Source organism: Emydura macquarii, unplaced genomic scaffold (assembly GCF_026122565.2).
Source record: "Emydura macquarii macquarii isolate MOO-44397 ecotype Brisbane River unplaced genomic scaffold, CSIRO-AGI_Emac_v2 contig_2308, whole genome shotgun sequence".
In the NCBI taxonomy this organism is placed as follows: domain Eukaryota; kingdom Metazoa; phylum Chordata; order Testudines; family Chelidae; genus Emydura; species Emydura macquarii.
The window spans coordinates 610,082-629,955 of NW_027132445.1; the positions used below are offsets into that span (position 1 = coordinate 610,082).

At 42.9% G+C, this 19,874-nt stretch overlaps 1 protein-coding gene across 2 annotated transcripts in view; it reads left to right on the top strand.

Annotated features, from left to right (window-relative positions):
- Window positions 1-19,874, top strand: part of PDE10A (phosphodiesterase 10A) — a 279,406-nt gene that overhangs the window by 75,515 nt on the left and 184,017 nt on the right. The window contains exon 2 of one of the 2 annotated variants that reach the window (XM_067560785.1): window positions 11,464-11,547. The exons of the other annotated variant lie outside the window; for it this stretch is intronic. The gene's annotated coding sequence lies outside the window, so the exon portion shown is untranslated. The remainder of the gene's footprint in view (window positions 1-11,463; window positions 11,548-19,874) is intronic. 2 annotated transcript variants of the gene reach the window in all.

The following is a 19,874-nucleotide window of genomic DNA, read 5'->3' on the forward strand; positions in this document are numbered from 1 at the left end:
ATTATGGGTCAAGACAAATGAAAGAGTGACACTCATCACTCCCAACTATGGAAAATTGCAAGGTGAGGACAGAGAGGAAGCCAAGATTAGAGGAGAAGGATGAACAGGCAAGAGATTAGGTAATGAATGGATCAGAGAGAGAGAGAGAGAGTGTGGAGGCGTCCATGGAAAGTTTTGAAGGTCAATTTAGAATGGGAGGTGGCTATAGGAAGCCAGTAAAGGCAATAGAGGACGGAGATGAGATAAATTCACTTCCTGGCATGACTGCAGAATGTATGCACAGTATTCTGCATTTCCTGAAATTTGGTGTGGATTTAAGCCCATACAAGAGGGAGTTTCAGAAATCCGGACAGGAAGTGATTTAGGCATGAATAAAGATGTCAATGAGGCCATGTCTAGAGAATACTGTAGTGTATGTCAGTGTTGTATTACTGGTTCTGTAAATAATATGCCATACACAGTGGTGTATGTAAATCAGATACATATTACTGATAAATATTTTGAGCTTTGTAACCAATTTAAGAGAAAACAAAGATTTTCTTGTATCAAACTGGGCTGACACATTGGCTAAGTCTCCAGCACTTGTAATGTAGCCCATCATAGTAGTCAGCATGGCAGCTGAAATTTTCACATGTTCAGTCATCTACTCAGTATCTAGACCAAAGTGCAGCAGCTGAGTGTACTCCCTCTTGTATGCTGTTATTTCTTTCAGTAGTTGGCACAACTTCATATAGCAGTAGAGGAGGAGACAGGGCCTAGGACAAAAAAGAAATGATGGAAAGTTTGACTTCAAAATACGGAGTGGGGTTACAGCTACAACAGGCAGACAAGCTCAGTCAGTGGCCTAAAGGAGTACACTGTGTGGGCTGGAAAGAAGCCATCAGACAGTTGTTGCCCAGAGCCTGTGTGTAGTGGTGGTGTTCTGCCCACACAGCAGAAATGTTTTGGCTACCCTTTATTTGAACTAATATAAACTGACAGTCGTCCTTTTATGAAAGGCAGTGCTATTACAATACATGACCAAACTTGGTATTAATTATCCAAACATAATTGTTTCAAACAACAGGATAGAGAATCATAAGGCCAGCTTTACAAAGGACTTGGGTGCACAAAGATATAGATAGATGCCTAGTGGGATTTTCAAAAGCACCTAAACAGGTTAGGTGCCTGAATAGGTGGGTGTTAGGCATAAAGTGATGCTTTTGAAAACCCCACTAAGCATCTGTCTGTTTCTTTAGGTGCCTAAAGATCTTTGTAAATCTGACCCATAGTTTTCAAAAATTTTATCTTCAAGTCCCAAACTAAGTTTAATTACTGTGGTACTAAGCTGTGTTTGCCTGAAAGATTCTTTCCTATGTGACAGTGGACACAAGACATCTGTGGGTACCAACCACTCTGTTAAACAAATGTTGGAGTCCCCTTTAGAGAAACATGCTTCATTCTTATTACCGTTTTTCATGGCAAGGGGATGGGAATTCTCTTTGGAAATGCTTCATTGGGTGTCTGTAGGTTTCTGCCAATAAAAAGGTTTCTGGGTTGCTGTCCTCTGGCACTACAGGACTTTCCACCATTTTCAACAGGTGCGGGGCGCCCCCCCCCCCCAGTAAGGTGACATGGAGGAGGATGAGGGAGACTCCCACTTGGTCTCCTCTTTTTCAGTCAGGAGTTCTCCCACATACCCCTTCAGGAATCCCTTTTCGGCTAGTCACAGGGAGACTGTACTCATCACCAAGGGTTGTGGAACCAACCCTGTATGCCACCTCCATTTCCTCATGGACCATAATAGTCATATCTGGACCTATGGGCAGCCTATCGATAGCAGTTTGCTGGACCTCTGATACCATCTCATATGGATACCAGGGTTATGCCGCCTCACATTCCACAACCAGTACCCCCACAGGAGATATTTGAGGAACAGGAGGTGAGGGCAGATGAGGAAGCTACCCCTGATAATTCCATCTCATCTTCATTGCTGGATGAGGTGGTTATGCCTCCAACATTTTCATGGCTGACAACTTCAGACAATTTCAGGACCTTATTAAGAAGATAGCTGACACACCTCAGATTTCTCTCAAAGAAGTCAAGGATCCGCAACACAGATTGCTAGATATCTTGCAGTCAGCAACACACTCCGGAGTGACATTACCTTCCGGAGTGACATCAGTGAGGCACTTCTAGATCTGTCTAAGATGGTGTGGCAAACATCTGCCACTATTCTGCCCACGTGAAAAGAGTGGATAAAAAGTGCTATGTTCCTCCTAAATATTTGGACTTTTTGTTTTCCCATCCCCTAATTAACTTGGTGGTGGTGGATAAGGTAAATGAGTGGGGTAGCTAGCACTTTTTCTAGGTTTGCTCCTTAGGATAAAGACCAGAAAAGGCTGGATCTTTTAGAATGAAAGTCCTATTCATCAGCAACCCTGCAGTTTTGGATTGCAAATTATCAGGCAATCATGGTTAATTCAATTTCATCAATTATAACAGACTTACAACCTTTATTGAGCAATTGCCACAAGAACAGAGGGAGCAATTCCACTGTATTGTCTCTGAGGGCCAATTATTGGCCAGAACTGTTCTTCAAGTACCCTTAGATGCTGAGGACGCTGCTGCCAGATCCTTCTTCATGGCAGTTGTTATCTGCAGCATGTCATGGCTCCAGTGCTCAGGATTTCTGAGAGAAAACAGAACACTCTGGAGCATCTCTCCTTTGATAGTCATAAACTCTTCTCAGAAACCACAAAGAAGTCCCTGCACATGCTGAAGGACTTGAGGGTTACCTTACGATCCCTGGGTGTATATACATCTACAAATAAGAAGGGGTTTAGTAGGTTACAGACTGCCCAGAGGTCACATTTTGCTCAATGTTCTGGATTCCATAGATCGTCTGAACTGTCCAGAGAGAGACAGATTCCAGAGAAAAAGAGCCACTCAGCCACCCTTTTCGACCACCCTGGTCTCATCTAAGCAGCAGTTTTTGTTGGGTTGGTGAAGAGTTTGAATCCTCCCATATCTCTGGAGTTAGAGCTGCGCCCAATGGCAAAGTCTTTTGGGGACTGCCTTTTCTGTTTACAACAGGCTTTGAAATGGCTCACCATGGAGCCGTGGAGGTGATAACATAGGGCTATACCATCTATTTACATCACTCCCGCTCCTTCCATCACTCTTCAGAGACTCGAGCTTGTGTCGTGACAAGAGGTGGAGACTTTCCTCTGGCTAGGAGCAATTGAACTGGTCCCTTCCCTTCACAGGGGAAAGGGTTTCTACTCAAAGTATTTGCTGGTGCCAAAGAAGGACAGAGAATGGAGGCCAGTCTTAGATCTAAGACTCTTAAACAAGTACATGAAGCCTCAAAAGTTCAGGATGGTAACTCTGGCACTATAATTCCCTTACTGTAGGAAGGGGATCGGTTTTCAACCCTTGACTTACAAGAAGCCTATTTTTGTATATCAATACACCCATCGCACAGGAAATATCTATGCTGCACCATAGGCCGGGATCATTTTCAGTACCGGGTGCTTTCTTTCGGTCCATCATCAGCTCCAATGGTGTTCTCAAAAGTTTTAGCAGTATTGGTGCCTTACCTTCAGCAGAAGTGACCCTAGCCTTTCCGTATCTCGATGTCTGGCTGCTCCAGGGTCATTCCTATGAATCAGTGTTATCATCCGCCCACTTTGCCCTTGCCCTGTTCCAGGAGTAGGGCCTGCAGCTGAATGAAAAGAAATCCATTTTGACACTCGTACAAAGGATGCAGTTTATAGAGGGGTGTTCACCCCATACCAGCTTTGAAAAGGTTAATGAGGCTGTGAAGGAGGCCAGTGAACTGGATGGGCCATATCTGAGGGGAATAAGGTAGGAAAAGCAACCCCTGACTAGAAATAGAGCCTTGCTGAGAAGGGACAGATGAGGCTATGATAAAGCCAGGAAGTTGGCAGCAGAAAGGGGCTGTAGTGTGGAGGCCTGCAGTCACTCTGTAGCTGTAAAGAGGGAAAGTAGGAAACCAGGGAGAGAATAGAAGCCCTGGGATCCTGGCTCTGAGGAAAGGGCATAACCAGAGAGAGGTAGAGAAGGAGCTTGATAGAGGCAAAGTAGGAGCCGCCCAGGGACACTGTAGTAAGGTTTGGGACTATGTAGACCTTGGCTGCTGCTGGTAGCGTCCCTGGGCTGGAACCTGGAATAGTGGACAGGTCCAGGTTTCCCTACCAGATACTGGGGAAGTGGTACAGACCGGGCAATGGAGCAGAAGACTCCCTTTGTGCAGTGGGATTTTGATCCCCTGAAATGGGAAAATGCACAGTGACCTGCCTGGAGGGCATCCTGGGTCACAAAGAGGAAGAGAGGTGGCAGGGCATGCAAATGAGTGGCAGAACAGAGCTTCGGGCCTGGGAAGAGCAGCCAGGAGAAAGGTGTATTTAACTCATTGGCAGCCAAAGTCTACTTTTCTTTAGATAGCTTGCTAACTTTGTCAGGTCTGGTAGGGGCAAGTCAGGGAAGCCCTTGGACCACAATAAGGAACTTTCTTCGGTTCTTGGGACACATGGCAGCTTGCACCTTTGTGACTGATCATGGAAGTTTGCATCCTCAATGTTTCCAAAGTTGGCTTAGATCAACCCTGCTCTCCAGTCAAGGACACCCTGGACAGAGAGGTGATGGTTCCCCAGCAAGTAAAAGACTCCCTAAGCTGGTGGAAAGAGCAAATCAACATCTCTGCTGGCGTCCCTTTCTGTCGCTCAATCCCATCAGTGACTTTAACAACTGACGCATGTTAGGATGGGGAGCTCATCTTGATGCCCTCACAGTTCAGGGCAGATGGACAGTCCAGGAAACCAGTCTACACATCAATCTGTTGGAGCGCAGGGCTGTCAGGAACATTTGCCATCATTTTCTATCCCTCATCAAGGGCAAAGCAACCAGGGTCATGACTGACGACATGCCCTGCATCAACAAGCAGAGGGGAGCAAGGTCCCTTTCCTTATGCACTGAAGCTATGGAACTAATGCATAACCTGTCAGATCCATATTTCAGTGGTCTGCCTCCTAGGTGTTCAGAACACCACAGCTGATGCCCGCAGCAGATGCATTTCACAGGACTACAGATGGGAGTTGGATGCTCAGATTCTCCGCAGCATATTCTCAAGATGGGAACTGCCACAGGTCAGCCTTTTTGCCACCTCCAAAACCAAGAAGTGCCCTCTTTTATGCTCTAGAGGGGGGTCTGAGTCACAACTTCTTGGGAGATGCCTTCCTTTTACTTTGGAGGAACGGTCTATTTTGTGCAGTTCTCCCTACACCCTTAATTTCCCAGGTCATGAACAAGATCAGACAGGACAGAGCCAGAGTTATCCTAATAGTGCCAACCTGACCGAGACAACCTTGGTTCCTGTGATGAGGAGTCGGCCCCACGCGTCTCTAAGGGGTTAATAGAGCCATGGGAAGGCTGCATGAAAAGCAGCCTATATGAAGGAGGCTATGAGGAGCAGCCAATCAGGGCCAGCCAGGCCCATTTAAGAAGAGTTGCAAGGCAGAGCAGAGGCAGTGACTCCCTGGAGCTCAAGGAGGGAGGAGTGGCTGCCTTTCAGGCTGAGAGCAGCTAGCAGCCTGGACAGAGCAGTGTTGCAGGCAGGGACTGGGGGAGCTAAAAACAGCTCCTGCCTGGTGGCGGAGACTTGCAGACTGAGGCCCTGAGACAAGGATGAAAAGTGTGCTTGGACCGCAGGGAAGTGGCCCAGGGAAAGGTATGGAGGAATTGGAGGGGACGCAGCAAGTGGAGTAATGGGTAGGATTCTGTCTCCCCCTATCCCTCTTGCCACTGGGGAAGCGGTTGGACAATTAGCTGCAGTAGACACCGAGGCAAGTAGCTACACAGCTGACTACAGATTCCTTGGAAAAAGGGGTGGTGGAAGAGGGTGTGGCATGGCTGGAGGGCATTGTTACTGAAGAGGATGCCGCGGTCCTGAGAGTGACACGGGTCCTGGAGAAGAAGTGATGGCAGTGAGGCACCACCAGCAGGAGACGCCAAAGTGGTAGTTCACCCCATCATAGCTCCCTATACTTGCTTCACCTGTCTGTTCAACTGCTGTTCAAACTTCCAGCCATTCCTCACCTCCAAACTCAGGATATGGGTCATGTGCTTCATCACAGTCTAGTGGTTCTACACCTCAGGGTGTGATTTCTCGATAGTTCTTTGGGTTAGAGGCTTCCTGTTCTGTCGAAGTACAAGAAGTACTACTAAACATTAGAAAGACCTCAACCTGCACTACTTACGTACAGAAATGGAAGAAATTATCTCATTGATGTGGTTGTTGCACCTTCCGGCCTGATTCGGTTACACTTCCGCTTATCCTGGATTACCTGCTGGATCTGAAGAAATCAGGATTATCCATTAGTTCAATTAAGGTACATTTGTCTGCTAGATCAACCTTTCATTCCCCCAGCAGAGCATGATTCTCAATATTTGCTCACTGAGTGTTATCTAGATTCATTAAGTGGTTGGGCAATCTATTCCCACATTAGACAGATCACCCTTACCTCGGACCTCAGCCTGGTTCTCAATCACCTTATGAGACCTCTATTCAAACCAATGGCAAATTACTCCTTTCTCCATTTATCTATGAAGACTGCCTTAGTTGCCATCACATTGGACCTTAGTGGCACATCTCCGCGCGCCCATCCTGTGTTGTCGTCCCGTCCCGTCCCGTCCCGTCCCGTCCCGTCCCCCCCCCCCCCCCCCCGCCACTCTCACACACAGTGTTCTTCAAGGATAAGGACTCCTTGAGTCCACATCCTAAATTCTTACCAAAAGTTCAATCAGATTTCCACCTCAATCAATCCATCCACCAGTGTTTTTCCAAAGTATCATAGTTCTCAGCAGGAATCCTATTTCCATACCCTGGATGTTAGAAGATCTCAGGCAATGTTTATGGCATTACTGACAAATGTACCAATATGTGAGATATGTAAGGCAGCTACATGGGTTTCAATACATACATTTATGAAACATTATGCCCTTATGCATGCTATCAGATCTGATGCGTCACTTGGTTCTGCAGTACTACCTTCAGTTCTGCGGTCTGTTCTGGAGCTCCCTCCTCCTCCTGGGGATGCTTCTTAGAAGTCAACTGAAGTCGTGCATCCATAGGGATGCTACTCAAAGAGGAAGAAGAGGTTACTTACCACATGCAGTAGCTGCAATTCTTCAAGATGTGTGTCCCTATGAGTGCTCCAATGTCCACTTTACTTCCTCTCTGCTTCAGGCTGTTCTCTTGGTGATGCTGAGAGAAGATGCTATGGGTGGTATACCTGCAAATCCCTATATAGCTTTGCACCTGAGAACATCTGGACTGCAAAATCATGGGACACTGGGAACAAATTTTAAAACTCAGTATGATTGCTGAATGAGTAGTGTATAAACATTTTTAATTTTGTACTTTCCAAATGACCAGAAAAAGTCCTTCTCATGCGCTATTTTTAGTATCCCTATTTGCCAACAAAAAAGTCACTCTAATCAAAAATGAGAGGAAAAGAAAAGTGGGGCTTAGAATAAAAGTGTGAACTATGGTGTTGCTATATCTACCGTGATTCTCTCTGACTTGTAGGATGATTATCACGCCTGGTCATATTTTATGTCGTCATATCTTTCCTTACACTATTGTGCTATATAGGCTTGCAGATTGTCATGGAACCTCGTGAGTGCTGTTTCAATGAATACTTCCATTGTACTATTGTTAAGTAATTGAGATATGTTTTGTGCATCATTATAATGAAAAATAAGCATATGTATCTATAAAGATATTAAAAACATATTTACTGTATTAGCCTTGAGCGCATAAATGTATATTCTTGGAAATAGTCAGAGTATTGACAAGAAGTGGTGCAAGTTCATCCTTGATGCAGTTCTAATGATTTCAATAGAGCTAAACCAGGGATAAATTTGGCCTTGTATGTATACTGTTTGCACAGTGGGCATATTTACAGTAATTTATTAGCAGTGTGGCTTCACATAGAGAAATGTACGGGTTTGAACTTCTTTACTCCTTTTATTTCCTTCTGAGAATTAGGACCAGAGAAGAGTATTCTTAACTGTGGAGTTATGGTGCCTATTTTAATTAAAACTGTGAGCTCTTTAGCTCAGACTGGCGTCACTGTCTCTAAGGATTTTTTTTTTCTTTCTAGAGCATGTAGAACATTTCTGGTAGAAATGTAGAAAGCATAGCTTTTTAGTTTATATTTCAGTTTAACTCTTTGTTCTTACATATTAATGTGAAGAGTTCAACTTTGACTTTAGCACTCATGAACCTTATATGGATTTGAGATACTCTGGGAAGATTTTACTTCCAAAACTTCCCTTTTGTCATCTGGCCCAATATGCTTTGATATTTAAAGAGAAAATTTATCTATTTTCCTGAGGCCTTGGAATAGTCTAATTTCAGATAATCAGTTTCTGATTTCAAGCTAGTAAGCATGTCTCAGCATTGGACACCTGGGGTATTGTCCCATTAAGAAAAATTGAAATCAGATTAAAATGTATCTTTCTTTCAACTCTAGATACTGTCCACCAATATTAATGTTCTTGTAATAGAAGGGTTTTCAGAGATTCTTGGACAGCTGTGTCAGAGCTCCAAGCTCTGTGTAGTGCCCATGTGCACATTCTAGTATACGTTTCCAAAGCAAAAGCAGCAAAATTTGATTGAACAACTTGGCAGCCACTTTAGAGAACTGGAAGGGCATTTTTTAAAATGCCCTTAAATAATGAGCTCATGTGCAGCAGCTAACGCAAATTGCATATACATTTTTGAACTAGAATAGCCACTGCTATACAGTCCAAACAAACTGAGAAATGTTTATAGTATAAATATTAATTTGGTAACAGATGAAACTTCCCACTTATTGACCAGCAAAAAGTATACTTTGTGTTTGAACATTTGAGACTGCAGCAGTAGAGTTGTTTATCTAGTGGGTGAAGGGTTTTTATGGTATGCATATCAGTAAAGTGAAGATTGTAACGCATCTGATTTTTTAGCTGCGACATGCATGCAGTGTGTCACCAAACGCTGTGGCCACAACTGTTTTCTTTTGGAGTCTAATCTTTTGGTGACCACAAACATGCTTTAACTGAGGATCCTGCACAAGAGTTATGTGACCTTCAACTTTTTGGTATGCATCGATATTAGAAAACATTTTCTGAGGTTATCTGGTTTAGAACTGTATGTATGTTTGTCCAATATGACCCTGGTTTTTCAGAAGAAACACAGATTTAAATGTTTCAGACAATTGTATTCTACAATTAGGATGAACTCAGATTTGAAAAAAAGTTAGTCTGCTTCTGTTTGACAACTAGAACAAGTCACCTTGAACCAACAACTCTCTCTTTAAATCAGAGAAACCATACCACAGAATGATGAGCATCCTATCTTCTTTGAAGGAATTCAGTCTGATCATACAAACGGGAAGATCTCTAGGCTATGAGGTAGGGCCAGATCATGTCCGGCCATCCAACATCTTGACAGATGAAAGGAAACAGGACAAAGTCAGTCAGTCAATGGTGCTTGGCAGTAGTGTGGGAGAAGATCCCACTGCATGAGTGGCAGATCGTCCCACAGTGGCTACAGGTCCACGCACCAGATGGAGATTGGAGCATACTCTGCTTCTTGGCTTGTCTATGGGCCTCAGCCCGGGCTCTCTGATGACTCTTCACAATGACTGCACCAGCCTTAACACAGCTTCTCCAGACTGAGCGGTTGTGGGCAGGGCTATCCCAGTTGTCTGTGGGAAAGCTGAATTTCTTGAGACCCTGCTTGACCTTGTTGTTATGTAGGAGCTTTAGACTTCCTCTGCACCATGGGTAGTTCTTGAGTTGACCATAAAGCACAACCTTTGGCAGACCATCTTGAGGCATGCGCTCCACATGTCCCAGCCAGCAAAGCCTGTGAGTGTCCAGCATAGCCTGTAGGCCGGTTCTCTCAAGGATCTTGTTAGTGATCTGTACATCCTAGTTGACTCCAAGGATTTTTCTGAGACAGCGAAGGTGGAAACTGTTTAGTGTCCAGTCCTGCTTGGAGTACATGACCCAGCTTTCACAGCTGTAAAGAAGGGTACTGAAAACACAAGCCTGATAAGCAGACACCTTTGTATTCAGGGTTAGCAGCTTGTTGTTCCAGACACGTGAGGTAAGTTTGCTAATGGTGACAGAGGCTTTGTCAATTCTCGCATCAAGTTCTTTATCAAGGCTAAGTGAGCTGTTAAAGTAGAGCCAGAATAGCAGAAGTGATCCACATTGTCCAGAACTTCATTATTGACATACATTTTAGGTGGGATGTTGGTGCCCTGTGACATGACAACTGTTTTCTTAGTACTGATTACCATGCCGAACTTTATATATGCGTCAGAGAACTTATTCATTATGATCTGCAATTCATCAGGTGAATTAGAGATAAGTGCAGTGTCATTCGTGAAGAGGAGGTCCCGAATAGTTTGTTGGGTGACATGCCTTTTGATTTGAAATCTCCTGCTGTTAAACAAACCACCGTTCGAACTTGATTTTCAATTAGTATTCCAGATTGATTGTTTCCAAAAGTGTACTTAAGAAGAATAGAAAAAAAGATGCCAAAGCAGGTAGGTGCAAAGACACAGTCTCGTTTCATGCCAGTATCAATGCTAAACTCAGATGATGTTTTGTTTTCATATTGGATAATTGCCTTCATCCCCTCATGGAACTCCTTAAATAGGTCTAGATCACTATATGTGAAACACATGTCTGTCCCTCCAGGTTGATGAAAACCAGTTAAGAACATCTGTACCCTCTAGTATCCAATGTCATCAAAATCTATCAATTACCATAAAGTAGGCAATAATCAAACGGGTCCTGAAGAAGCTAACCCTACATGCTAACAGCTGCCTTACATTCAATGTACACCTTTCCTATTCAAGATAACTGATTTGTCACTGTATTTTTCTCTAATTAGTCAAGAATGAAGAGATTAACTAGTATTTAACCGTGGTTTATTCTGATGTACATTTCTATATACTAGCTCTTAAGGATTTTTATTAATGATATATATATATAATCTTTTGCAGGATAAAATTCTACCTGTCCTGCAGGACATTTCCATTGCTGTGGGGCAAAAGCCATTAAATGTTAAAGGGTTCCTGTTTAAGAATAAAACAAAAGCTTTCCTTCCTTCCGGACAGGTAGAATTTCAAGATACCAGCAATGTACATAGTGCACAATGCTGATTGATTCTGTTTTATTAATAATCTTATAACATTTGCATAATGCTTAACATTTCCTGCAAATTTCACCCTAGGCTGCATGCAAACATTAATATTTAATACTGTGTTCTTTGAAATGTCTAGTAAAATGGTGCTTTCTAGTGCACAGTGCAATGCTATGCTGCTTCTCCTTGAGTGAAGGAGTTAAGTCTAGATCTTGTGTTTAAACCATGCTAATGTAATTTTGTATGTTTTGCAGAAAAGTGCATTGCTTCATGCTGTCTGTGTGAGCTGAGGACCTTCAGCTTGGCTTGCGCAATAGAGGACTGTAGACATATATTAAGTATGACAAGTTTTGCACAAATGCTTCCCCCTTTTAAATAAAATCCAGGGTTGATTTCTCCACTAGCAATTTGGCATCTAGCCAAGAAAAGATTTTCTTTCTGTCTTCTGTCCCTTCCTTCCTTGTATTGCTTGAATGGATGAATGGGAGTTAACATTTTTCTGCCACTATTGGCTAAAGTAGCTTTCCCAGTGTACGCTGCTTTGGGGTTTGACCATCACCTGGTCATCCATTGTGTTTGTGTCTGACCTATCCTGTCTTTCTGATTTATGCACCAATCCTGAGAGGTGTTGAGTGTCCAGCTTTATTGAAGTTCACTGCTCTGTATGATCAAGCCCTTCTATTGTAACTTACTTGAGAGAGAGCCATTGATGGCTTTTGAGAACAAAATATTAATATAGTACCACGGAAGGCTGACAACCTCTGCAAACTATTTCTGACTTCTAAAAAATTGGCAGGTACAAAACTGGAGAAATCCTTGGGAAAGGGTTGTAGCCAATCTCTCTGAACTGATAAAAGTGCATACTGCCCACCTTCAAAAGGAGTACTTTTCATCCTTCTTGTTGAGTTAGATATTCTCTCAGCCCATGTGTCACAGCTCTGGTCAAGCTCACCCTACTGGACACTCACCAGACTGCTATGTTTGGACTCTCATTCTGGACCTGTGTTCTTTGAAGGTTCCTTGTGTCTGGATAGGCCCCAGCATTGTCTCTGGCTCCTGCCTCTGGCACACTTCCTGGGCACAGAGTCTTTGTCTGGTATCCCTCTCCTGGAAATGAGACTCTGTGGTCCTGCTGCCCTAGGCTACCAGGATCACTGCTGACTGTGAAAATCACCACAGTAGCTTAAGCTCACCCTTTTGTAGAGCTTTCTCCTTGTAGGCACTCTGGTTTACAGTTTACCTCCTGTAATAATGGATAGCAATAATGGAAGCAAATAGACACAGACTTTGTAGGTTTTCTAAAATAATCACTGTTTTAGATGTACAGATCCATGCAAAATAAGAAACACCTGTATGACATCTCTTGCCTCAGTTTCCTCACCACTCCTGAGAACATTCTTTAGGATTTGGTCACTGTCCTCTATGGAGTCCAGGATCCTTCCTTTCCTACTTCTTGTCCTGAACAGCCTGCATTCTGGTTCTGGTGTCTTCTCCCTCTCTAACACGGGCAGTGAGACTATTTGCCTTTTATAGACTTCCCGTTTTGTCAGGTGGACCCCCTGGTCAGCCTCAAAACCTGTGTTAAGTGATCTGTGGTTTCATCACCATCCACATCCAGTCCAGACTTGAAAAATAGGTTTGCCCTGGGTGGTAGCCAGCTCTTTGTTCAATAGTACTTCCACTTGAATGGATGACCATCAAGGTTTAATGACCCTCTATTTTTAGTTCTCTGTTAAGTGCAAGGATTTCTTCCGACCCTGCTTGTGTTTCAGTTCAATATGAAAGCTACATAGCCTAAGGCTATATCTACGCTACAGCTTATGTTGGCAGAATATGTGTCGCTCAGGGGTGTGAATAAACCACCCCCAAATGACATAAGTTACAGTGACATAAGCACCGGTATGGACAGTGTGGGAGAGCTTCTCCCGCTGACACAACTTCTGCCATTCGCGGAGGTGGTTTTATTCTCTCACCCATCGGTCAGCATAGAGTGTCTTCACCAGAAACACTGCAGCAGCACTGTACATGTAGACGTTCCCTAAGAGAAGGTAAAGAACAGTCTCATAATCAAAATGGTGCTCAGAAGACAAAATAGAGTTTGATACAGAAAGTTCACTATATAAAGTGTTCATAAGTTACACATAGACAAGTCCCCCAAACTGTTACCGTGCACACCAACAAAATTGCAGAAAAGGTAAACTGGGCTTGAAAGGGGAAAAATCAGAATTTAGGGAAGTGAGGAGATAAATGCATACCGGAATCTGGCAATGCTTCTTCAGGAGCTAGTCACCGCACGATTTATACCTCAGGAATGCCTATTAGATAGAGGATAGAATATTAGAAAGAGGAAGAATAATATTTTATAGATGCATTTGACAAGTAATGAAATAACACAGAATTGAAGTAGAGGTCCTCACTTTTCCATTCTTCATTCAGTATTTGACAAAGTAGGTCTGTCTTCCAAAACTGCAGCATGGAACAAATCCTCCAAAGTGTAGGATACTTTGTGGGATAGGACTGAGACATTTTTTCATTTCTTTTACTTCCCTATCCTCCTCCCTTTCTTTTTTCTCCTCAGTCCAGTTCATCCCTTTTCTCTTCTCTCTCACCTTGTGCCTCTGCTTATCTTTGCTCCCTCTCTGAAACATGGTTGGGGAGCAGAATATGTCAATCAGAGGAGGGAAGCGGACTGGTTGGCAAGCAGGCAGATGGAGGAGGTCCAAAATCAGTCGAGTTAAGTGCATTTACAGTAACGGAATGCCTTATATTTCAAAGATATTGTGTTCATTGTCTGTTGTGGTTCCTTTTTTTTCTGCCAGATTAATCACTACAGTTCTGACAATTAGAGTACTTAGTATAAAATATACTGATTTATCAAAAATATTTGTGTGTATGGTTCCTGAAGAAGTGAAATAGTGCTGTGTTGTTCATGAAAATGTCCAAAAATGTAGTTGTATGTCTAGAAGTTTACCAGAGTATTAGTTCTTCAATATTAGATAAAAATTATTGACTTTTTGTTGTAAAATTTCCTTTCCTTTTGAAATAACAGATGTTTTCATTGAGTTAATGGAACTGAATGGGCTCTGCCAGATGCTGATGTTAGCCTCAGAATTTCAATAACTTTTTTAGCCTTGTGTAGATGTTAAATTTTTTATATTTTTCAATCTCTGAAATAATCGCAAAACTTTTTTCACTTTAAGAAATTAATTATCAGGTAAAAATCCTTTAGTAACTGTGGGGATGATGGAGAGTTTGGCAATATATTTTTATCTTTGAAAAAAACATGCAGTACAAAAAGGGTGAGCAATTTCAATGACCCAGTTAAACAAGACTCATTTGGTGTGATCACTCCCCACAATTCAGATTTATTAATCTTTCATAGGTCTGGGTTAGTTCAGATAGTTTCTTGTTTATTAATCCTACCATGGATCTGAGTTTGAATTGTTTCTTGTTTAACCATTCATGTGACTATTTAAGTGACTAAACTTTTTTAATAGGGCTGTTTTTAATAGCTATTGCATTTTGATATCAGAAAAGTTTTATCTATCTTGATTTTTTTGTACTTGTGAAAGTGCTTTTCATCACACAGTACGCTACTTAAGCTGTTTGACACAATACCACTAGTTTAGGGAAAATGTATGGTGCATAAATTACTTGATTTGAAGTTTTGGTATATTTATTGTCATACTGAGTAACTGGTTTCCGAAAGTATCTTGGAAAGACTGCAAATGCACCAGCTCCAGTAAAGCATAGGAGAGACACATTCACAACACTGGGCAAGTGTGTGTTTGTTAGTCAGATACAAATCCTCAGAATAATTTTTAGTGGTGATTTAGTTTGACTGCATAAAAATGTTGTATAGTGACATGTCAACGGTCATGTGAGAAACAGAAATCTGAATTTAGTAATTGAAGCTTGTGTCAGGTACCTGTGCCACAAATAAAAAGCATTTTTTGCAGCCTAAAAATGCTAATCATAATTTTATTTTTGGCGTGGCACTTCAGTTTCGTTCATAATATCTTGCTATGATACCATGCAATAACCATAAAGTTATGATTAAGGCATTTTAGTCTTTGAGTTTTCAGGTTAGATGAAACTGACTTATAAAAACACATTCTTATTTTTAATTTTTCCCTTAATGATGTTAGACAAGGGGGGAGAAAAGGTTGTTTTGATGTCTTCATTTGCATTTCTGTATCTTAACACGTTAACATGTTTGGATTTCTTTTAAGAGTAATCTTAATTTTGAATTTCCTCAATGTCTAATGGTTGATTTGGGGTATTTTACAGACTCCATGTAATGTTTTTTTACCCCTGAATTACTGATACATACTCTCTCAACAGTAACTCTGTCTTAACATAGCTTTTTGTCTTGGAATTTCCTTTTCTTTTTAAATTATTAAAAAAATGTGTATACATCAGCACAAAACAAGAAACTCAAAGATAATGTTATCATGCAATATTTTTAATGATTTGAAGTTATCTAGTGTCAACCATAAATCTTTTTTATTTAAGCTTTATGGGCAGATTCAGAGTTACACCAGGTCAGTACAAAACAACCATAGTATGTTCACCAAATTAATCTGGGTTTGTATCTGCTTTGCATCACCATAGCAGAGCAAAACAGCTACTGGTGAACCTTTAATTTGCAACTGACTTTTTTAGAGGACTGTGTTAGTGAGACCTACATTAAATGCAGAAGGTGGCAGGGGTGCTTGTTTTCCAAGGCCCTAATGTCTTTGCACTTTAAGGGCTATGCTTGTGCCTTAGTTCCTTTGTAGTCTGGTGCACAGTGAAGCCATGACATCAATGTCACATGAAGTCTTTCAACCAAAGATGTCCAAGCTAGCATACTTGGCCCAACTGTCATTGCTCTTTAACCTACCAGTGAGAACTCTAGATGTGTGTGTCCTGTCTCCCTCATTCCACCTAGTCATTATGACCAATAGACTTGTTGCATGCAATTAGCTGTAAAAGAAGGGTGGTGATTGGTTATTACCTCTGATGTCACAGCCACCCCATTTAAGAGTTATCTGGGCTACTGACCTAATATCTGTGATTTATATAATTGTAATTATACACAATCATTTCTCACTTGGCTTAATTACAATCTGATTCTGCAAATATGGACTATGCCTCTGAGTTCAATTAATTTTATCTATATGGATAAATTGAAGCGTCTGCATTATACCATTGTAAAGATCATTTGGGACAAAGAAAAGACTGACAAAGTTGCTAAAGGTCTTTAAAAATCCTTTTTTACATTACTTTTAATTCAAGGTAATTAATGGCTGTATTTATAAATTCTCAAAATTCAGAGTAAGTGTTGTAAGTGTGGGGAGGAATGCTGGATTTTTCTGTAAGCGAAAGAGATTGAATTCCTGCTTTAGGTACAAAATGGACTCAGCTTCAACAGTGGAGTTGCATCAACCACTGTTACCAGATTTGCCCATCACTTCGGGTTGCCAGTTTATTAGGGTTATGTTCCTGGGGGGTTGGAAATCCTGTAATTCTATCAATGTACTGCTTGTGTCATGGAGCTCTGCTTCTCCCTTCTGCAAGTCCCCTCAGGGCTGGGTTTGTCCAGCTCCAGAATCAGATGAATACACACACACAGATTAACAGAGCGCATCTGAGCGGACCGGGTCGATTAGCACTCCCAAGCTGACCTCTTTTATGTCCCTGGACTCAGCAGGCTGGGTTGGGCAGCCCTTTCAAGCTGCCACCCTTATATGCCACAGGCATTGCACCGAAGTAGAGTACGTCTGAGCAGGCTGGGTTAAACAGCACATTCAGGCTAACGTCCTCTTATACCTCTGGACTCAGCAGGCTGGGTCAAGCAGCACTTTCAAGCTGCCACTCTTATATGCTACAGGTTCAGCACATCCTTATCCCCACTTTCATGTTACAATTGTTCGGGTAGTAACCCACTTGATGAGCAAACCCCACAGGATTTTTGGACATTACAGGGATCTTTGGCTTAGGTAAGAGGATCGTTGCTGCAGAGCAAAATGGGGAAGCCGAGAACACGCAAGAGTAAATGAAGTTCAGAGAGAGTCTGGCAACCAGCCTGATTATAAAAGTTATTTTATTGCCAGGTATATAAAACTTATGATACTAGTAGTAATAACCATACAAGGAGAGAGAAACAAACCAGTGACAGTATTACACGATTTCATTTGGAGTATTGGGGAAATCTAGGCCGAGTTGATTACAAAAGTCAGGTTTAAAAAGCTGTACCTGGAGTGAAAGAGAGAGAGATCAAATTAGATCTCAGGGGAAAACGTGGGCTTAATCAGAGAGAGAGAGTTGGGGTCTCACCACTCAGCACAGCTTGACCCAGTCGAGGTTCCCAGGTGGTTGTTGTAGCTGAGGATCCGGAGTGCTGGAGACAGGCAGAGCCCCCAACACGATCAGTCAGGAAAAGGTGAAGTCCCTGTGGAACTGATGCAGCTTTTGGATCCAAGCATGAGAACAGAGTTTTGAGCTTGGGTAGGGGTTTTTGTAGAGAAACAACAATGGTTCAAGGAAGACTAAATTTGTTTATGTGTAAACAATGACTCAGGGAGCATACCAGAGTTGTTTTGTTTATGCTGGACAATAGGAACTGATCATTCCTGCCTATGGGCGGTGTTCCTTCAAGGGCGCTCACAGTGCAGTTAGGCAGATTCAGTATTTGGATGCCAATAGAGAGTTCATTAGTGGAATTGGTCTGATAACTGCTGAGCTGGGTGTGTGCAGGTGTGGGTTTATTAACATTGGGAGCAGAGATACCTCATCATGCAGTGCTTCCCTGCTTCTCTGGTCCTAGAGTTCAGTACGGTCCGTGCCTTGGAATCTCTGTTCTCCATTCTGTATGCTAATGGAGATGCCTCCTTTTTCCATCTTCGATGAAATGAGGCTAGGGGAGTTGCCTTAATCCTGCCACCCTTGTCCAGGGGGGTGTAGGTGTGTCTCCCACTGCCTTTTCATTGCGTTTTGTAAGTCTTTCTTCTGATCACTTTTGGTTCAAGCAGAGGGTGGGAGAGAGGGGGAAGTCCTTCATGACTCAGACAGGCTGGGTAGTGCGCCCTGGGTCCCCAAGAACACGGAGCTGACAAGTAACACCACCAAAATAAGGGATAGCCCTCTCCCAGATAGAATCCCCAAATAAAATTGTTCCACAAGAAAAACAACTAACCAGAGTTTCTTTTTGCACATTGACTTACCAAACACAAGCAATGAAAGGAATATATATATTTTTAGCAGTTGTTGGAGAATGGAAAAAATGTGATCCTTTTCTGTGAGTTATCAATTGCCAGTGGCTTTTGTTCTTCAGTGAGAGCAATCAGCTTCAAAGTCAACATTTGGGCCTAGTGTAGTTGTTCAACACCTTCTCTTTGAGGGCCAGATTTTTTGAAGTTATTCTGTCATGCCCCTTTTGATGCAGAGAAAAACTGCAAATCCTAATCACCCTAATACTTGTTTGCCATTGTTTCTTCCCAGATCTTTTAATATCACGTTGTGATTTCTTTGTAAAGCACATTGAGGTGATTGGCGGTGAAAAGTGCAAACCAAATGAAGTTATTATCTAGATCTGCCTTGTGGTTTTGGTTTTGGATAGGTGTGTCCTGAACTCCTGATCAGAAGATAAAAGGAACATTTAGAGGTTATGAATTTTAAAGCAAGTTTTTTACTTGGCAGTCTTTAATAGTTAAACCTCACTCATGCTAGTAGTAATCTACTCCTTCTTGCTTTCTATAAACATCACATATGAATTCTTTAACTGAGAACTCTGAATGGTAAAGATTAAGGACATTTTTTTTTCTCCTTCGAGTGATTGCTCATGTCCATTCCACTATAGGTGAGTGCTTCCAGCGTGCACGGTTCCCGGAACATTTTCCCCCTGAGCAGACACCATAGGGCTGGCTCTGGTGCCCCCTGGAGTCCCGTGCACATGCCGCGGTGTATGAGGCACTGCCGACCCAATGGCCCCTCAGTTCCTTCTTTCCGCCCGTGACGGTTGCATGGAACTAGCCTTGCTCTCTGCAAGTGCCATTCCCCTTTGTTTGAACTCTTTGTTATTCGAGTTAGTTAGTTTTAAGTAGTTGTTAAGTTTAGTTAGATAAGGAGTCCCTGAGGGACTTGGAGCGGCCAGGCCATGCCCTGGTCGCCTAACTCAAGCCTCCGCCCCACTCCCCACAATTGGTGCCTTAAACACCTGGGGGAAGGGCACAGGAAAGACAACTGTAAGATATGCAGGGCTTTTAAACCGCAGACTCAGAAGGACCGAGAGATCCTGTTAAAAGCCCTGCTCATGGAGGCAGCACTCCGCCCGGCGTCCGAGCATCCCGCTCCGCCTCGGCACCGAGTGTCTCCTCGGTGCAGAATGCGCCGCCAGCACCGGGGTCAACTTGGCACTGAGCAACACCCTTGGTGCCGAAGAAGAAGACAGCGTGTGGAGCGCGGATGCTCCCCTGCGCCATCGGTATGGGCAGGGTCGAGTGTGGAGATGCACCAGCCACGGCCCGTCGAGTCTTCTCTGATGCCTGAATCTCCAAGCAGGGAGCCTCCCCCGACTCCTGGGAGTGGGAGAGTGCCCCTGCCTATGCCGTAGAAACCGGAGGCTTTCTGGCGGCAAGAGCCTTGTTGGCCTGCCTATGCCACCTCCGCCGAGGGAGATGGG